The 21,398-nt window shown below is 43.9% G+C and overlaps 1 protein-coding gene and 1 long non-coding RNA gene across 2 annotated transcripts in view; both read right to left on the bottom strand.

Moving 5' to 3' along the window:
- rgl1 (ral guanine nucleotide dissociation stimulator-like 1) overlaps positions 1–21,398 on the bottom strand; it is a 428,494-nt gene that overhangs the window by 399,782 nt on the left and 7,314 nt on the right. The window lies entirely within an intron of this gene.
- On the bottom strand, positions 690–19,831 carry LOC147121825 (uncharacterized). The gene is made up of 2 exons (XR_015075412.1): positions 19,586–19,831; positions 690–1,089 (listed from the first exon to the last, which is right to left on the bottom strand). It is a non-coding gene; the product is annotated as an uncharacterized LOC147121825 (long non-coding RNA).

Here is a 21,398-nt window from a genome sequence, read left to right as displayed (position 1 = left end):
TCTTGGCCCGTGACTATCGAACAGAGAAATGGCAACCCGGAACGATATGCACAAGGCAGGGGCCATTAATGTACACAGTGGATGTCGGGGAGAACATTGTGAGACGCCACGCCGATCAGATCTTAGCGTCACAGGAACGCGTGAACCCCATGTCTCGAGTACCTGGGGATGAACCCGACATACCGGTAGCATCTACCTCAGAACCAGTAGCAGTGGAACCCGATGAACTACCCGATGAAAAGGGGTCAGAATCGCCTCTGCACCAAGAACAAGAACCTCAGGAAAGGCGCTATCCCGAAAGGGTCAGGAAGCCGCCCCAAAGACTGAATCTATGAATGGACTATTGTTGTTTAATGTACATGTTAAAGTGTTAATTGTTATTTGAATATTAGGGGTACTACTAATCTAAAAAGGGGCGGAATTGTAGTGTATGTGCCTTTAAGACAGAACTACTTTTACAGCTCCTGTATACTATAGTACCGGCAGTGACCACACCTGTATATAAGCTTTGCGCATGCCTCAGTACCCCCAGTCTTGAGACTACCCTCCTCCAGTAAATACCTGTTTATTGTTAAGTTGCAGCACCCGTGTGGTTATTGAATAACAGTGATGTAAGCCCCCAAAGTGTGGACTAAGTGATATACAAAGTCAACAACACTGGCTTGTTATAAGAAAGACAGACCCAATAATTGAAGTAAAAACGGTTTATTCAGGCCTGGGGAGCTATGGCTCTTGCGTCCCAACACAAGGCTCCAACTCCACCGAATCTCTTGAGGTTCACACAGTTATACAAAAATTAAGGCCCTGCCCTAAAGGCAGGGATAAGCTTATTAGCATATACAGAATTATAGTTAAATTGTAATTATAAAACCGTGACATTCCATTCTTCCAGTCGCTTACAAATCTCACATTTCGTTATCAGTTGGTCCTGTTACTTTCTCATGACCCAGGGGCCTCAACTTTATTACTTTACGATCGTCCATTTGCTGTTGTCAGATGGCTTGGTCTTTTCAAGTATTTCTCTAAGATAGTAGATCTTTCCAAAGCGGGCAATCCGCAGACTTTCTGTCTCTCTCTCTTAAATTATTTCTACAGAGCAAAAACACTTTAGTTAGTTAAAAGAATAGAACCCTATTGAGCTTCACACTTAACAAACCCTTAAGTGCAAAGGTGTCGACTCGCGTGGCCGAACCCATATATCTCTCCCTCTTTCTAAGGGGTTGTTTTGACAGTTTTAATCTCTCAGCAGTTACCCCGTAGTCCTGTTTAAACCTTATCTGGGTTTATACAACTTTTACAGACTTCTATTGTTCAACTCGGAGCACGAATTAACCTATTCCCTCCATTTTGTATATTGGTGTTACAGATGAATCCTGGTTTGTTTTACCTTATTAAATCCAATTTTTAATATCTTACTTCAACAGCATACCCTCAGAATCACGGATCTAACACTTACGGCTGCTTTTTACATTTCTAAAATGTACAGACTTACCTGCACGTTAAAACCTGAAAAAAAAGGAAGTTCAACGCGCACACGCAGGCTCCCGCGCGCACGTGTTCGACCTCTGAACCCCTTGGTTCAGAGGATCAGAAGTGCCGGTTTCCCGCGCATGCGTAGTGCATGCAAAATTCCGGCACTTCCATCGGGTCCACGCGTGAGTACTCCGTCCGTACTCACGCATTGGGACCCGAATTTCTGGGCCATTGTGTCTCTGTCCTTCATCTGTTCTACCCACATATTACAACGGGAAACACTCGTGCTAATTACTTTCAAAAGCTAGCAACACTACTATACCAGAGTTCCTTTACCAAGTTTGTTCCAAGAATAACCTGTTTTCTTGGATGTGCCATAGCAAGAACCATAAATATTCACGGTCCTTCAAGAGCTGAAATCAAAGACTCTTTCTCACGTCGTGCATCTTTGAGAAACAATGTGCATTGTTTTATGAAAATAAGTTTTTAAGAGCACTTATTTACAATAGGTAGCTTGAAATATAATATTTTAGTAGCTCAGGAAGATACACCGTAGAATATAGGCCTGAGTCACAAAGATAAGGAAAGTCGCAGGTTTGATCCTGGCCCATGCTAAGTTAGCTACAGTTGGCCTCAGCTAGAAAGTGATGGAGGGAATAAAGTAAGTGAAGGGTACCCACTCCTGATCAATACCCAGTGACCTCCCCTCTACCCTCTTAGCAAGTGTGCTTGTGTGGACATGGTCAGTTTTGGCAGTGTCTTTTTCTTCCCGTGTCTCCACCAGCCCCCCACATTGAATAGCCACACACCATCTAGACTGGCACGTGACAAAATGGCCACTTAGGCAGGGGGACCAGAGGTCGACAGGTGCCCATGCAACCATCCCCCCAGCATGAATTGATGTGAGCAGAGGGCAGCAGAAAAAGAGAGGTTGGGGAAAAAAAATGAATTTTTTATTTTTTTTTAAGTGCACTTGATGCTTGTCCAGCTGCACTTGCTCTGACTATAAAGACTCGCACGTGCGTGCCTCGGGAGATCGTAGAGATCATAAATATTGCAACAGCAAAAAACAATCTCATCTGAGTAGCTGTAGAACTTTAATAGCGTTGGAAAGTGTCACAGACTGCCAGTTGGAGTAATCTACTGCATTTTACTTTGGTTTCATGAGGGTAATACATTAAATAATTGTTATTGAAGATGCAACATTACAGGAAGTCAGCTCACATTAACAAGAAGCAATGACCCACTAGCTTAAAAGGCAAGGGCAGAATTTTATCATTGTTGGCATCAGTGCTACTGAACTTCCGAGTTTGTACGCCCCAATGAAAGCATTTCATCCCCACTGTACCTCAGATAATATAAATACCATTGGACTATTGGAATCTCAATTAGTGTCCACATACGGTATAGTTATGTGCCACTGCCTCGTTTAGTGCTGGGGAAAAGCTGTATAAAGCAAGGGGCAAGTCTGAGACCACTCTTTGTATGTGTCCCAACATGCATTAGCCGTGGCTCAATTGGTAGCAATCTCACCCAAGTCAGAAGGTTGCCGATTCAAGCCCCACTCCAGAGACTTGAAGATAAAATCTAGGCCGACACTCCAGTACAGTACCGAGGGAGTGCTGAACTGTCAGAGGTGCCGTCTTTCAGATGAGATGATAAACCGAGGCCCTCTCTGCCCCCTCAGATGGATGTAAAAGATCCCATGGCACTATTCAAAGAAGAGCAGGGGAGTTCTCCCCGGTGTCCTGGCCAATACTTATTCCTCAAACAACATCACTAAAAACAGATTATCTGGTCATTATCACATTGCAGTTTGCTGTTGTAATGTAGGAAACTCAGCAGCCAATTGCAATAGTAATGTTGGCTGTAAAGCACTTTGGTATGTTCGGAGGTACTCTATAAATGCAAGTCTTTTTCTCTAGCAGAGAAGTCATTTGACACTTAAAAAAAAAAAAATCAATGACCGTATTAATGATGCAAAAATCAAGCAGCAGTTTTGTACATTAAATGCTGGTAGCATTTAATGACTCACAAATTAATCTGTATATCCTTGGCACCTTCATCACTATTGTACAGTGGAATCTCAATTTAAACCATAATCCCCAGCTCCAGATGGTCTCCTAGGAGTAAAGCTGAAAACAGCTGCCAAATGGATAGTAAATTCTCCAAGATACTGGACAACCAGACAACAATTACTTAACTCAGGCCTCGATGTTTAAACCCCCCACATCCCACCCCGGGGGTGCGGGGCATGGGAGTTGAAGAGTAAAATACAGGGAACACATCCTCAACATGCCTGCTGACTTTTCTCTCTCCTTTCCTTCCCTCCCCACCTGCCACAGCGGTGGATATCGGGACGTCAGAGTGTCCCGCCTCCCCACAACAGGACAACTAATTAAAATATTTAAATCGAGCACGAAGAGGAATCGGGAGCCCAATTTAAAATTAACTGATGCTGCACAGGTTCCCACAGGGCCGGGGAACCTGGTAGTGAAAGGGATGTGGGTGCTCCCTGCTCCACAAGGCTAGTGTTCTCCTCAGCACTCCTGGTGGGCCAGGAGGAGCAGGAGTGCCTTCGGTTTCTCCCAGCCCCAATCAACAGTCAGCCAATGTCTCTTCTCTCCCTCCCCACCCGATGGCTTGCCAACCTCTCATCCCACTTCCCCCCCCCACCCCTCCGATCATGGCCTCTCTTCTCTCTTTCCCTCCTTCCCCCCCCTCCCAGAAACGGCCTCCTTCTCCTCCTTTCCCCCCCACCCCACCCCCGCCCTGCCAAGGGCCCCGGTTGCGGCCTCCTGCTGCTGGTGTTGCCTCCCAGGCTGTCAATTTGGCCGGCTGCCTGGTGCAAAACAGATCCAAAATAAAAATGCCATGAGATCCTGCCATTAAGTTCGGCAGGACCTCCCCGTCCCCGGCCTCCCCAAACCCTCCTCAACAATATCGGGGTCGCAGTCTCTGAAATCAATTGAAAATACACGATTGCACTTTAATTGGTTCATGCAAAAATTAAGCCCGATTATTCTGGTCTCCCAACCCCCATGAAAATTCTTGTGGCTAGTCAATCAAGGTGCCAAAACCTAACTTCATAAAGACTGAAAGCAGTGTGCATTGGCTTTACATTTAGTCGGTGCTGCATTGTTTTACGAGCTTTAGCAAACAAAAAATTCAATCATTCACTTCCTTGTTTAGACAAAGCACTGGTGGATAGAAAAGGGCCCGGAATTTGCGTCAGCGGCGAAACAATGGTGATCGCTGCTGACCTCTAAGAAAGCTGCCCACAAAGATCTTGCGATCTGTGGCGAAAACTTGAGCTTTCTCTGTTAAATTGATTGTAGCGCTGTCAAAAGAGGATCCCCAGTGCAGAGCAGCAGTGATGGCATCAAGCTGTCCAAGCAGCTAATCACATTGAAGAATTCTCAGACAGCAAGCCAGGAAATAAAAAGCACTGATTATTAAGTCACTTTCTAATTTTTTTATTTTAAAGTAAAGATCATGAAATACATATGGGGTTAAGGCAGAAGCTGAAATATATATATATATTTTTTAAATCTAATAAATCTAGTAATTTTCTATAATAGAGAAATTTGACATGCCACAAATAAACTTAGTTTTTCAAGGCAGAACAGTATACGCCGTTAAAACCCCCAGATACAATAAGGCTCAACTTTTAATGGGATGTTTAACAGCTATATTACAGTGGAAAAGCTTACAACTGATTTCACCGATAGCCAGCTCTGGGGAGTTCCACAGCGCAGCCTGTAGCAGAGCAGGGAATGACAGACTGCAACTTCAGGATGTCCTCGTTTCACTGCGCATGGGCCAGATCCTAAAGTTATGGTCAGGTTCAGAGGGGTGATGACGGCGAATGCTGACAGTTCGCCATCATTACCGCTGCAAAATCCAGGCCAATGTCTTTGTTGTTTAGAAGTCATCACATTTCAATCTAGTAAGACAATGACAATTGAAAAAAAGAATTGTCTGATGTTTTACAGTCACCACTGGCAATCTCAGCAAGAGAAATGATGGAAAGTCTATGCTTACAAATCAACAAAACTATTTTTAAAAAAGTGTTTCCAATAAATTTCTAAAATAAAGGCTACCAGCTGTCAATACATTGTCTTCGACCTTTATAACACGTATTTTTCCCTCTCCCGTTCCTTCCTCTCACACACTATTCGTCATTCTTTCCATCTGTTCGGCAATGGAGACACCAGGCTCTCAGCATCCCCTGCTCGGCTTTCCTCCTTCCCAACCTTCCCTTTCATTACTGGCAACTCATTTATTTTTGTACAACACTTAGCTTTCTAGATAACCTAACATCATGGCTTCCTTTTCAAAACTGCCCCTCCCGGCTGATCCTAGGCTTTTAAAAGGGACGCCCAGAAACAGAGCAGCATCTGGGGTTCACCAGATAGATACAGTTGGCTTCTTCGACACCCCTCGGGCCTCCTCTCACTGCGCCCCACCCACACTCTGAGCTTCTTCTCACTCCCCCCTACATTCACTGCATGGTGCAACAAAAGAAGAAACAGTATACATTATAGAAGGACCTTTCTTCCAGTATCTCACAAATTCTTTTGAATGCTCATAATAGTGCCAGTCAAAAATATATACGTAATCCAGCACAGCAAGTCACTCTCCCCTGCTCCACAAACACACACAGCGATAAATCAAAACTGGCGTGTTTTTACAGCATTTTTAACAGATGGAGCAATTAAGAGATCAACAGGGATTAAGGAAATCCTTGAAGCATATTAATATTCAAAGTTAAGCCTGATTGGGGTGTTGAAGTTAAATATGTAGTGGAGAAAAATCAATTATACCTTAATATATACCGGTTAAAAATTTATAAAGTATGCATCCACAAGAACATTGCTTTCTTTGCTTTAATAGTCACACCACCACAACATGCTGGCAGTGAACAGAAGGATTGCCTAGCAGATGACATGTTATTTTCCTGTATCCTGTCCAGGAACTAGTTTGAAAATCTGATTTGAATTTGTTTACCTAATGTTGGAGAGAACATATGTGACAGACGAGATGGAGGGTGGCCAGCAAATGGAACACTGTCAAAGATGCATCATTAACCCCAATTAAAAAGGTGAAAACATTCCTCAGCGGTTAGTGGTTAAAAAGTAATTTTAAGTGTTCTAATTTTTTTTTAAATATATACGGGAAAGAAACAAAAACTGGAGCAGTCAGTCAGCCATCAGCACTATGCCCACCATTTGACATCATGTGGTCTAATCCGGTTTTGATGATTGCATATAGAGTCAATGTGCGCTGCCTTCATAGAGGATGGACAACCAAGTTTGGAATCTACAGGAAATTAGCCCACCATCCTCAGCGGTTAAAGGTTGTTTAAAGAGCCTTTAAAAATTTACACCGACTACTTAATTTAACGCAAGCAGCAAATTTAGTACAGATCTCTATTTTACCACCCTGGACATCCTTACCCCTCTCCTCTTATATTCTCTGTTTTCTGCAAACCTCAAGACTTAAACTGTTTTACTTGCATTCATAGGAATAGGAGGCCTCTCGAGCCAATCAGATCATGGCCGATTTATACCTCATGTCCATTTATCCACCTTTGATCCATATCCCTCAATACTTTTACCCAACAATAATCTACCTCGGTCTTGAAAATTTTAATTGATGCAGCATTCTTAGCCTGTTGGAGTTCCACATTTCCACTACCCTGTGTGAACAATTCCCTCCTGATTTCACACCGAAAAGACTTGGCTCTCATTTTAAGATTGTGCCATCTTTTTCCTGGCATCCTCCACCAAAGGAAATACACTGTTTTTATCAACTCCATCAAATCCCTTCATCATCTTGAACAAATCACCCTTCAACCTTCTAAACACAGAAATACAAGCCTAGTTTATGCAATCTGTTCTCAATTTAACCCTATAAGCCATGGTATCAGTCTGTTAAATCTGGGCTGTTGGTTCCATAAATTGGCTCCAAGGACAATATATCCTTCCTGGGGCGCGGAGCCCAAAACTGAATGCAGTCCTCCAGATGGAGTCTGACCAATGCTCTGTACAACTGAGGCATCACTTCCTCACTTTTGTATTCCAACCTCCTTGAGCCTTTTTGATTACTTTTTGTATCTGTGCACTAGCTTTTAGTGATGTGTGTCCATGGACACCCAAATTGCCCTGCTCATCCACAGTTCCCAATCTCTCACCATTAAGAAAATATACCAATTTCTCTTGCTTTGATCCAATGTGGTTAACCTCACACTTCCCCACATTAAACTCCATTCTGGCAGTTTTGCCTACATGCTCTTATCTACCGTATTAGTGATTACTTCAAAAAATTCAACTAGATTAGTCAGATATGACCTATGCATCACACATCCATGCCGACTCTTTGAGCAGCTCACACTTGTCAGTAAGTCCTCAGTCACTGTCTCGGATGATAGTTGCAGGGGAGTTACTGGAATCTAATTTAACCTGACAGGTCTGTGGTTTCCTGGATTCTCTCTCCCATCTTAATAATGATAATTAATGGAGTGGCATTTGCAATTTTACCATCCAACTGCACAATTCCAAAATCTACGGAACTTTGGAAATTATAACCAACACAGCTGCATTTTACGCAGTTATTTCTTTTAATTACCTGGAGTGGAAACCATCAGGTCCCTAGAGGTTTGTCTAACTGAAGTTCAATTATTTTCTCCATTACATATAGTATTTACAGCATAGAAACAGGCCATTCGGCCCAACAGGTCTATGTCGGCGTTTGTGCTCCACACGAACCTCCTCCCACCTTACTTCATCTCACCCTATCAACATATCCTACTATCCCTTTCCCCTTCAAGTATTTATCTAGCTTCCCTTCATTATTGATAATAAAATATTTGATCAGAGTATTTTAATTCAGATCAAAGCCACACACAGTAATAATGTTCTCTTACCATTTTACTACTTATATTAAATCCAAAAGGTTTCTCCCCATGGTGTTTTTTTTTAATTTTTTTTTTTAAGGTTTCCCTGCTGACATTTTATCCTTTACCTCTACTATGAAAACAGATACAAAGCATTCTTTTAAACAACAAAGTCTGCCATTTCCTTATATTTTCATTATTGTCTCACCTGCATGCGTCTATATTCTCTCCTCGCCACTCTCAATATATTTATAATAATTTTGTTTTACTGTTAGCTTTGATATCCCCTTCAAGTTTTTTTTAACCTCTACATCCTTTTTGCACAGTTTAACGTCTCATCTGAAAGACGGTGTGTCCGACAGTGCAGCACTCCCACAGCACTGGACTGAAGTGCCAGCCTAGATTACATGCTCAAATCTCTTGAACCCACGACCTTTGAACTCAGGCGAGACTGCTGCCACTGACCCAAGGCGGACACCTACTTTCTTTGTACCCCTTCATTTTTTTAAAATTTTAAATAGATTTCCCAGTCTGCTGGATTTCCAATTTTCCTTACATTTGTGCAAGCCTTTTCTTTTAGCTTGATAGTGTCTTGTACCAAATACTTTGAATTGAAATTGTTTGTCTGTAGGTTTATGCATTAATAGTTTATTGATCTTTTGTTGTTGGTGTGAGATATTTCACCTGCACAAATTTATCAATCGACAGGCAGACACTGGTTAAATCAATGTACTGTACTTTCAATTCTCAGTTTGTACTTGTGTAAATTTCCAGTTTACAGATATTAAAACTATATAATACAAGCAATAACTACAAAATACAAGAAAACCCAAGTCACTCATTATACGTGTGTTATCAGTTGAAATAACTTGGATTCTGTTTTTAAACCATTTTTAAAGATTGAAACTCAACACCATGGCCAAACAGCACAATGAGTGAACAGATTAGCTACTAAAGCTTTCCAGAAGAGGTTGATGCAATCTTTAGGGCCAGAGGTTCAGACATTTTCACAGCCAAGAAAACCTGATCGCACTAGATAGCCTACTGACATTTATTAATACAAGCTCCTCTGTAAAGTGCAGATGCAACAGGCCCTTCTGCAGCATTCCAGTTTTAGAAGTGGGAACCTATTACATTCAAGTACTACTAGTTTTCTCCACCATTGCACATATTCACTGCAATATTGCAATTCTCATTCCTCACCCAAGCAGTTGCAGCAAAGATGCTCAAAATCAGTAAACATTTCAGTCAAGGAGCATTTGGTTTTACTGTCCCTGCAGGGCAGCAGAAATGCAACACTCCTTGTGATCTGGAAGAATGGGAAGGAAAATGTAACAAATAATCTGCCACAGCTATCATTGTAGAGCGGTAATGGCCAGGGCTGGAAGCAGAAAAAGCCAGATAACAAGCAAACAAATGCACCATCGCCTTCTCGCCCTGCTGATGCTACACAAAGGCTGGTTTTGTTTTTAAACTAACCATTTTTTGTGCATTTCTGTAGAACTACACGCAAGTTGTTATTTACACGTACAGACGAGCACAAAATTAGCTGATAAAGAATATCCATGTCGTTGCTACAGTTACCTCGACTTTTATTTGATAATAATAAAGGTTTGAATCTAAAAGATGGGGGGGGGGGGGGTTTGAGGGGAGGGGTGTAGAAAGAGAAAGACAGAGGCAAAGAGAACCAACCCTCAAAATTTAAAACTCAGCAGGAATTTTCCACTTCTCTTAATAAAGAATCATTTGGAGAATACAGAGGAAATCATGGACCTCAATAGAATCCAAAACATTGGCCCGTAATTTGCGGTCAGCGGCGAAGCGATGACGATCACTGCTGACCTCAAAGAAAGCTGCCTACAGAGATCTCGTGATCTGTGACGAGAAGTTTACCTTCCTCGACGTGTAATTAATTGTAGCGCTCTCAATAGGGGATTCCTAGCTTAGTGCAGCAGTGATGTCATCAATCTGTCTAAGCAGCCAATCACATTGAAGAATTCTCAGACAGCAAACCAGGAAATGAAAAGCACTGAATATCTACACTTTTCAAAAACGTTAGAGCAAAATTAAGATTGGGACATATACATGGGGTTAAATATCATGAACAAACTTAAAAAACCTATTTAAAAAAAAAAAAAATCTAGTAATTTATCATAATGGCGAAATCTGACGTTCTACAATCTAAAATTCGTTTTTCAAGGCCAGAACTGGTGGTTTAGAAGTTAATACAGGTAGACTATCCTTTATCCGAAAACCTCGGGACCAGCCGTGTTTCGGTTTTTGGAGAATATCGGATTTCGGAAGGTGGGTCGGCGGGGGTCCGCGGGGGTCGGGGCCGGCGGGGGTCCGCGGGGGGGGGGGGGTCGGCGGGGGTCCGCGCCGGCGGGGGGGGTCGGGCGCACGACTTACGCTGACGCTCAGCGTAAGTCGGTGGGGGTCAGGGTCGCCGGGGGTCCGCGGGGGGGTCCGCGGGGGTCCGTGCGCACGACTTACCCTTTATCCGAACTTCCAAAACCGAAACCCTCTAAAAACCAAAGGTTTTTTCGTTCAGCGTAAGTCGTGCGCACGACTTACGCTGAATGAGAGGGTTTCGGTTTTCGGGAGTTCGGATAAAGGGTCTACGCTGTTAAAACCCCAGCTACACCTATCCAAAGGAGGCCCAACATTTAATGGGGTTTTTAACAGCAATATTAGCGTGGTAAAGCTCAAGTATTCAGCAATTTCACCGATTGCTGGCTATGGGGCTGGGGGAGGGAGGGGTGGCCACAGCACAGCCAGTGGCAGAGCAGGGAATAGCTGACCGTAACTTCAGGATTTCCACGTTTAGCTGCGCATGCACCAAATTCTAAAGTTACGGTCAGTTTCAGAGAGGTAATGGCGGCAAACACTGACAGTTCACTATTACCCACCGCAAAATCCGGGCCATTAATTATCTATAAAACACAGTAGAACAGTTGTAGCCAACCCTTTTCAAAGCTAGAGAGCCAGATTAAAAAACTGTTTACTAAGGAACTACATTTTAAATATATACTATGTTCACTGATTTTCTTACTGTATTTAATATAGCATGCAAGGTTTGAAACCTCACGACTTCTTAAATTCTGCATGTCTATTTACTGGATTGTCCCTTCATTCCCTCTTAAACCCTTCCCATTTCCCCTTGCACCTCTCATTCTCCCCCCCTCCGTGTCACTTCCCCTTTCTCATTTCCGTCGCTCCATCTCATTCTGTCAACCCCTCAAACTCGAAGCGTGCAATTTGCACATCACAAGAGCTTCCCCACATACATAATTTTTTCCAATCTATTTTTGACCAGTTGGGGGTTTCAGGTTGACACTTATCCTGTTCTCATCTCATACTGTACATAGAATGATGCTTTCAGCACATTTATGTATATGAGGAAGAGGAAGATTAAAAAAACACTGGCTGGTTGGGTGGTGTTGGATCCATGGTTCAGTGGATATGCTATTATTAAATAATCACACGGATGCTGTACATTAACAAATAACAAGTCTTTACTGGAGGAGGGTAGTCTCTAGACTGGGGGTACAGAGGCATGCGCAAAGCTTATATACCGGTGTGGTCACTGCCGGTACTACAGTGTACAGGAGCTGTAAAAGTAGTTCTGACTTAAAGGCACATACACTACAATTCCTCCCCTTTTAGATTAGTAATACCCCTAATATTCAAATAACAATTAACATTTCAACATGTACTTTAAACAACAAAAGTCCATTTATAGATTCAGCCTTTGGGGCGGCTTCCTGACCCTTTCGGGATAGCGCCTTTCCAGAGGTTCTTGTTCTTGGTGCAGAGGCGATTCTGACCCCTTTTCATCGGGTAGTTCATCAGACCCAGTAGCAGTGGAACCCGAAGTAGATGCTACTGGTATGTTGGGTCCATCCCCAGGTACTCGAGACATGGGGTTGACGCGTTCCTGTGACGCTAAGATCTGATCGACGTGGCGTCTCACAATGTTCTCCCCAACATCCACTGTGTACATTAATGGCCCCTGCCTTGTACATATCGTTCCGGGTTGCCACTTCTCTGTTCGATAGTCACGGGCCAAGTCTGGTTGCCCTGCATTGAAGCTCCTTGTCGGCTTCTCGTTGATGTGCTGGAATTGTTTGTCCTCAACATTTCTTCGCACATTTGGTCTGAGCAAGTCCAGACGAGATCTCAACCTTCAGTTAAAGAACATCATGGCCGGGGTCTGGTTGGTAACTGCATGTGTCGCGTTTCGGTAGGCTAATAAGAAATTGTCCATCTTATGCTGTAGTGGAATTTCATCATCGCACATGGCCTTTATCGCCTTCTTAAAGGTTTGTACGAACGTCTCAGCCAATCCATTTGTGGCTGGATGATATGGGGCGGATGTGTAATGCCTTATCCCATTCCTTTTCATGAATTTTTGGAATTCGTCGGACACAAACTGTGGTCCATTATCAGAGCAAATCTGCTCTGGCAAACCGTTTCTGGCAAATATGGTCCGTAGGACTGCAATCGTTTTCTCTGTAGTGGTTGAAGACATTTTTATCACCTCAGGCCACTTTGAATGAGCATGCACTGCTATTAAGAACATTGAGTCCATGAATGGACCAGCGAAATCAATGTGCACCCGTTGCCATGGAGCGGAGGACCACTCCCATGGGTGTAGAGGGGCATGTGGTGGTGCATTTTGGACCTTCTGGCATCCTGAGCAGCTCTTAGTTAGGTCTTTGATTTGTTGATCGATTCCCAGCCACCACACATAAGCCCTAGCAAGGCTTTTCATTTTCACTCCCCCCAGATGACCACCATGTAGCTCATTTAGCACTCTCTCCCTTAACTTGGGTGGAATCACCACTCTGGATCCACACATCACTGTCCCCTGGCATACTGACAGCTGTTCCCTTCTGGATGAGAATGCTGGCAACAGTGAGTCGCCATGTGTTGGCCATCCCCTCACCGTCAATTCATATACCTGTGACAGCGCGGATCATTGCAGGTCTCCTTCTCTATATCCGCGTTGGTTACTGGCAATCGTTCAATTATTGATGAATAGAATATCTCGACAGGGTCCACTGCTGGTGCTTCCTCCACAGTAGGCACTGGCAGGTGCGATAGCCCATCAGCGTTCCCATGCTGTTTCGTGCCTTTATATTCTATTTCATATTGATTCGCCCCTAGAAACAGGGACCATCTTTGCAACCGCTGTGCAGTCATCACTGGAACGCCCTTCTTAGGATTAAAGATGGAGACAAGTGGTTGGTGGTCAGTCAGCAAGGTGAACTTCTGCCCATGCAGATAGTGGTTGAATTTTTTTACTCCCCATACTAGGCTGAGGGCCTCCCTGTCAATCTGGGTGTAGTTGCGCTCAGCTGCGGTTAGCGACCGAGACGCAAAGGCTACTGGCCTCTCCAACCCGTCTGGGAATTTCTGCGACAGCAGCGCTCCAATACCATAGGTTGATGCATCACATGCCAAACGAATTGGTAGTGCTGGGTTGAAATGGGCCAACACCTCTTTTGATGTGATCAATTTATTACACTTCTGGAAAGCTCGTCTACGTTAGTCATCCCACTTCCATGGTACCCCTGTTTGCAGTAGGGTGTTCAGCGGGTGTAATACCGTAGACAAATTTAGTAGTGCCGGGTTGAAATGGGCCAATACCTCTTTCGATGTGATTAGTGTTTTGCTCTTCTGGAAAGCTCGTTTACATTCGTCACTCCACTTCCATGGCACTCCAGTTTGCAGTAGGGTGTTCAGTGGGTGTAGTATTGTAGACAAATTTGGCAAGAACTTATGGTAGTAGTTTACCAGCCCGAGGAACGACCTCAGTTGTGACACATTTCCCGGTGCTGGAGCCTTGACTACTGCCTCAATCTTGTCAGGGGACTTATGTAACCCCTCTTCATCGATGACGTGGCCACAATACGAGATCTGTTTCTGGAAAAACTCGCACTTGTGGCGATTAGCTCGTAGCCCATACGCCTTTAATCTGGTGAACACCTTCTCCAAGTTGGCAACGTGATCACCGTCATTTTCGCCCGTGACCAAGATGTCGTCCAAATAACACTGGGTCCCTGGAATCCCTTGCAGGACCTGATCCATCGCCCTTTGCCAGATAGCCGGAGCCGAGGCTACTCCAAACACCAGCCGGTTGTAATGATAGAGACCTTTATGAGTGTTGATCGTAAGGTATTGTTTCAAAGCTTCTTCTACCTCCATTTGCAAGTACGCCTGGGCTAGATCAATTTTGGTGAAGCGTTTATCTCCAGATAGCGAGGCGAAAATATCCTCAATTCGTGGAAGCGGATATTGCAACGTGTGAAGGACTGGGTTCACTGTCACCTTAAAATCCCCACAGATGCGGACCTTCTTTGGTCCCCCAGGCGTATTACTCAACGACCTCTTCATTACAGGAACGATAGGTGTAGCCCACTCGCTCCAGTCCACTTTGGACAGTACTCCTGAATGTTCCAACCCTTCCAGCTCTGCTTCAACAGCTGGTCTGATCGCATAAGGCACTGGTCTGGCCTTCAGAAACTTTGGGCTTGCATTTTCCTCTATTTTAGTTGTTGCTGTTATTCCTGTTAGTGTTCCTAGTCCCTCCTGGAACACTTCTTTTGCGTCAGTTAGCATTTTTGACAGTCGTCCCGGTGTGACGTCGTCATCCTTTTTGGCCTCAACCTTCAGTGCCTGTATGGAATGCCAATCTAATTGTATCTTCCGGATCCATTCACGTCCTAGCAGTGGTGGTCCTCCATTTGGCAATACATATTGGGTCCATTTTTGGTATTTCCTGGCCTTTGTATATCACGTTCGCCCTTATTTTTCCTTTGGGGTAGACTTTTTGCCCCGTATACGTCTTCAAGACAATCTCTGTAGCTTTCAAGGGTATGTGTGAAAATAGCCGCTTGTAGTCTCTTTGATTTATGACCGTTAGAGCTGACCCGGTGTCCAATTCCATTTCCACTTGGACTCCGTCTATCTTGAGTGTAACCCAGATAGTCTGGTGATCCTCCATTTCGGTTACATTATGTAGTTTCAGACAACACAGCTCCTTGCTTCCGGAGTCTGTGTCACTTTTCTGTTCGTCTGAACCACTGTCCATCACCTGGTGTACCTTTTTGTACTTCTCCTGTGGAGATTTCTTACTGTTGGTTTTCTTCCCAGACCTGCAGACTCTTGCTATGTGTCCTGCTTTCCCACACTGTCTGCACACTTGGTCCTTGAACCAACAATCTTTCTGGTCATGTGTTGTTCTGCCGCAGCGATAGCACTTCCCTGTTCCATAGGACATTTCATTGGTGCCATATTCTTGCGGTCTCCGTTGTATCTCTGCAGCGCCCCTTGCGGCTGCTTCGTGTGATACTGCCATGCTGAAAGCTTTGTCCAGCATAAGGTCCTTTTCTGATAGAAGCCATTTCTGGGTTCCTTCACTTTGTAGCCCACACACAAACTTGTCCCTTACCGTGTCTGCTAGTCCCGCTCCAAACTGGCAGTGTTTCGATAGCTTGCGCAGTTCCGTTAGGTACTCAGCATTGCTTTCGTCTTTGTGTTGGTTCCTTTTATGGAACTTAAATCGTTCTGCTATCAGCAGCGGTGTGGGGTTTAAGTGGTCCTGGAGGATTTCTACTATGCTTTCGAAATTCTTGTTCACCAGCTTCTCTGGGGTTATTAGATTTCGCAGTAACCCATAAGTTTTTGCACCCATGGAATTTAACAGAACCAGTGCTTTATTAGCATCTGGCACTTCATTCGCCCTGCAGTACAGCTCAATACGTTCCACATATGTCGCCCAATCTTCGACTTCATTGTCGAACGTAGAGATACTGCCACTCTTCGGCATCCTTGGGTGTGCGTTAACTATCACAAATGGCGCCTCCCGCGCTTCCCCTTCTTCTCCGTTGGCACACAATGGCGTCTCCCGCGCTTTCCTTCCTTCCCGCGCTCGCCCTTCTCCGATGCGGCTTCTAAAAATGGCGTCTCCCACGCTCTTCCTTCTTCTCCGCAGCTCAATGGCATCTCCCCTTTCTTCGCCCCGCGGACCCTGTTCAGCCCATGAGCACTGGCTGTGCTCTGCGCATTCTTTTTATATTTTTCGACGCCGCTCAGTCTAGAACCCGGCTGTTTCTTACCCTCTCTCCGGTTTGTTTTATTTTCCTCGACGCCGCTCGCTGTTCAACCCCCGGCTGCGCCCTGCGCTCTTCACCCTCTGTCTTACCCCGACGACGCTGCTCGGCTCTCTCTCCGCCGTCGGTCGGCTCCAGCCGCCGCTGCTTGGGAAGGGTCTGCGCTGGACCTGTCGTCGGTCTCTTACTGCTCGTTGTGGCTGGGGAACCAAGCCTGGCTCTCCACAGCCTCCCCTGCGAAGTTGGATCTCTGCCTGACTGCTGGCGGTTGCTTGTGTTCGACGCCCGTGTTCCTGGCCTCGACTATTTTTTTAAAAATGTTGCAGGTAGATTCGAATCGACACTCGTCGCCACTGTTGGCTCCGTGGATATGCTATTATTAAATAATCACACGGATGCTGTACATTAACAAATAACAGGTCTTTACTGGACGGGGGTAGTCTCTAGACTGGGGGTACAGAGGCATGCGCAAAGCTTATATACCGGTGTGGTCACTGCCGGTACTACAGTATACAGGAGCTGTAAAAGTAGTTCTGACTTAAAGGCACATGCACTACAGGTGGGGTGGTGGGGGGGAAAGAGAGAAGAGAAAGCAGCCCATAAATGCAGCAAAAAAAGAAAAAAAATACAACCTTTAATGTCAGTGGCAGCATTTTGAATAACCAAGAGTGTTCAGGACCACAACCAGGAAAGCAGAACCAAATGTCAAACCCATTATTAATACTGAAGTTGAATACCTATAAATCGGACACTATAGAAAGTCTCATTAACTCTATTTCAATCAAGGAGCACTTGGATTTATTGTCCCTGCAGGGCAGCAGATAGAAAACAATAGACTTAAAGATAACCTTACACAAAGGCTTCAATTTTGTACATCTACAGGCAAGGCAATTTATGCTGAATACTGAAAAATATTGCAGCTAATGCATTGTACTCTTGAGTTTAAAAAAAATCTGCTTAATCTACCATTTGAAAAAGGAAAGCTTTAGAAGTGAATCCTGAGCTTAGGATTCCCACCTTCCTCAGAGTTTGAGGCATAGCCGGAGACGGCATTAGTTGCACTGCACATCACAGTGGAGGAGTTGCTATATAGGTTAGCCAAGTCTAAATGAGAAGGCGGCTGGCTCTTTTGCACTGGTTTATCTTATCCTTCATTATTATGCACCACTCACATTTGTTACTGAGCGAGTTGGCAGGGTAGCTGAAACACATTCAAAGAGCTGCTATTCAACCTCAGAGGAGTGCATGCAGTTCTCGAGGGCTGGTTGGCTGCCTCTCCAGTGGGAGCTCAGCTTTGTTTTTATGGTAGTTTATCTCCACCCCCTACACCAATATTCTATTTTAGCCCATCTGTAGGAGCATAATATATAGGAACAGATAAGATTACAGTCCAAATAACCAACAGCAAAGTTGAAGAACAGAATACTTTATCTCCTTGGCCACTCAATTGCTTTTTTTGGCCAAACATATCTATCCAGCCCCTCTAATCCACCCACAGTATTTCCTCTCCACTGCCTTCCCTTAGCAGTCATTTCCACACATTCACCACCCTGTTTACTGACATCCAAACTGTTGGTTCATTCTACCCTTTCAGAGTTAAAGGTTTAGCTTAAAAAGATTTTGTTCTTCCAATGCATTCACAGTTTATACTTTAAAAAAAGTTATGTTTTGTGCCACATCATAAAAAGGTTATAAAAAGACTCGTAGTATGTATGGAGAGAGAGAAATATAGAGTAACATTCCCTCTCCAAACCAATATTCTATTTTAGTAAATGTTCCCCAAAATTCCCAATAGTCAATTTGAATACAAAAAATACTTGATACAAAAACCCATGGCAGCTATTGATAAGTATGTCCCAGGGAACATGAACAGAAGATCCACAATTTTCTCCAATTCCTCTACTGTCCCATTGCAACTTGAACAAAAACAAACAATGCAGAATAGAAAAGGTAAAAAATGAGTCAAACCCAAGCACAAACCAGAATAGTACTAGACATCAGTCAAACCCAAATGCAAACAAGACCAGCACCAGATTACAGTCAAGCCTAAATTAAACATGAAAAGGTGGAAAACTGCAATCAAACTTAAATACAAGATGGATTTACTGTCAATAGCAGTTTTCCCTTAGTCACTTATGCCATTATTCCTTTGCCTTTTCAATGTCCACTTTGTCTTCCTCACAAAAGTAATACTTTAATATCTCCAGTCAACACTCTTTTGCTGCATTTATCCAAATTCAATCTCCCCCAATCCATTTGCCTGTATGTAGTGCTCCATGGATTCTATGTGCTACTGATATCCTAAGTGACACAGATCTCCTTACACTTGCGTTAAAATGAAACATCTTCCTTCTCTTTACATTTGCTTCCCAATGAATCAATACCAGCGAGCATGGGCTGCCTGATAATCTCACATTTGCCCCATCCCAGAGATGTGATTTACCTTATTAAAATGTCACAGAACAACCAACAAGTGCCTACTCAGACGGCCTGGTATCTAATCCTTCAGACAGATACCTCAGTAGCCCATCAAAATAGAACACACAGAAAAGAAAAAGACTTGGATTTATATAGCGCCTTTCATGACCTCAGGATGTCCCAAAGCACCTTACACTTCAAAAGTACTCACAAATAGCAATGTGATAAATGATGAGATAATCTGTTTTATAGTGACGTTGGTTGAGGGATAATTATTGGCCAGGACACTGGGGAGAACTCCTCTGCTTTTCCTTGAATAGTGCCATAGGATCTTTGAAGGCAGCTTAGTTTAAATGTCTCATCGAAAGACAACAACTCCAACAGTGCCACAGAAGAAGCATCTTCCTCTTGGCCAAGTTTTGACACAAAGTGGTCAATTTTTTTTTTTTGGGGGGGGGGTGGGGGGTGGGGGGGGGTAGGGAGGTGGTGAAGGAAGGGAAAGAAGGGTGGGAGCCATTATTACCATATGCTAGAATGTAGGCATAAATTCAACAAGCAGATTACTGCCTTCGGCATTCATACTGTCATTTCTCCCACATCTCGACCACCCACATCTGAATTTGGACCAAAAATTCCAATTTTTACAAATTCTGGCCAACACAAAATCATTTGAAAATACCTCAAATCTCTTCAAACGAGCGTGCGTGATTCTGCTCACGTATTCGCACATTCTCCCTGCTTCAGTTAGTTAACTTTTCTCAACACATCAAAAGTGTTTGAGAGAAAAAAAATGCTTTCTTTTATCTTTCGACTGTTTCCTAGATACTTAGAGTAAAACTCAAGAAGTCCACGTATGTGGCTGTCTATAGGTTGGCCTGTTTCCACATACTGACTTGAGATCACATACAGTTGTGCGACAACAATCTGTTACCGAGTGTCGTCATAGCAGAAACACTCTCCATGGTTACAGTTTATACTGCAAGAATCACCATTGTGAGGTCACCGACAACATATATGACAAGGTGATCAGAACTCATTTTATATAATAAAAAAAACCTTGCAAACTATGAAATGGCGTATACTTGAATGTTTACAACACACAACTATCCAAGATTTTTGTTTCACTTATTTTTGCTTTCAGTAATTTTATGAATGGAACTGACCTCTGGCCACAGTGCCATACATACATGTATATATGCACACGCACACGTTAGCAATCTATCACTTTAAAATATTACAAAGTAGTTTGACTGGAGAAGCTGGAATTGTTCTCCTTGGAGCGAAGATGATTTTATGGGACCATTTGATAGGCGGTCAAAATTAGAAGAGGTTTTGATGGCGTAAATAAGGAAAGCGACAAGAGGGTTGTTAACCAGAGGACACAGATTTAAGATAATTGGCAAAAAAAATCCAGGGTTTGGGGGGCGGTTTGGTGGAAATTAGAAGCTTGTCTAATAAACGCAGCAAGTTATGATGATCTAGAACACAGTGTGAAAGGATGGTGGAAGCAGATGCAATGGTAACTTGCAAAAGGGAATTAGATATATACTTGCAAAGTAAAATTTTGCAGGGATATGGGGAAAGAGTGGGGAGTGGGACTAATTCAATAGTTCTTTCAAAGCGCTGGCACTGCCACGATGGGCCAGCTGGCCTCCTTCTATGCTGCATGATTCTATGAAAACTGGAGGCAACCGTCTCACCTTTAGCAGAGCCGCTGAGAGCTGGGTAGCAGCGAGTGTGGCGAGCTGAGCAAATCCCCTCCCCCTCCCTGCGAACCAAACATCAGCTGATTCTGGGACCTACGTTTCTGGTGCACTCCAACATTCCGAAGGAGGTCAGGAAGTGACAGCCAATGAGGCTCCGATACATTCTGAAGCACCAACAAATGGCACTCGCTGGATGGCTGGGGCTCCCGACTGTGTTCAGTAATGATCCTGTGGAGCGTAGGCCCTTACACACTCCGCCCTCCCTCCACCCCTCGCCCACATCTGAAAATATCCAAAGTAATTCACTTGCTCAATCCAAGCATTCTCCAAGGACAGTCCCAATATTATACTAGCTGTTTTATCACTATTATTCTATCTGTACCAGTAGCATGAAGATGACATTCGAATCATTGTAATACAGACTTTTACTGTAGGGAAGTCAGTTGCAAAAGTTCATGAAATCCTTCACCATGAAACTGGTGCCACTTTGCCAATGGATTATCTTTTCTTCCTTTTCCTGCTAATTTTCCACCCTCCGTTGACTCCTTCTCCGGAACAGTTCCTTGCACCTGTGACTCTGAGATACGTCTCCAAAGTGACCATTCGTGTTCAAGCCAGGACGGCAAATGCGCAGCCTAACTGACCACACAGAGGGGAGGGAGGAAGTAAGTAAAAGAGTCCACCACCCCAGCTGAACTCAAAAATCTCTCTCTTTCTCACACAAGTAGACATCACTAGATAGCAATCAGGAGCAAGGATCATGGCGACTTTTACCCTCCCTAACCA

Source organism: Somniosus microcephalus, chromosome 3 (genome assembly GCF_052327205.1).
Source record: "Somniosus microcephalus isolate GS21.2 chromosome 3, FLI_Smic_1.0, whole genome shotgun sequence".
Classification (NCBI taxonomy): Eukaryota; Metazoa; Chordata; class Chondrichthyes; order Squaliformes; family Somniosidae; genus Somniosus; species Somniosus microcephalus.
The sequence above is the reverse complement of the archived record's forward strand: the minus strand, read 5'-3'. Positions and strand labels throughout refer to the sequence as shown.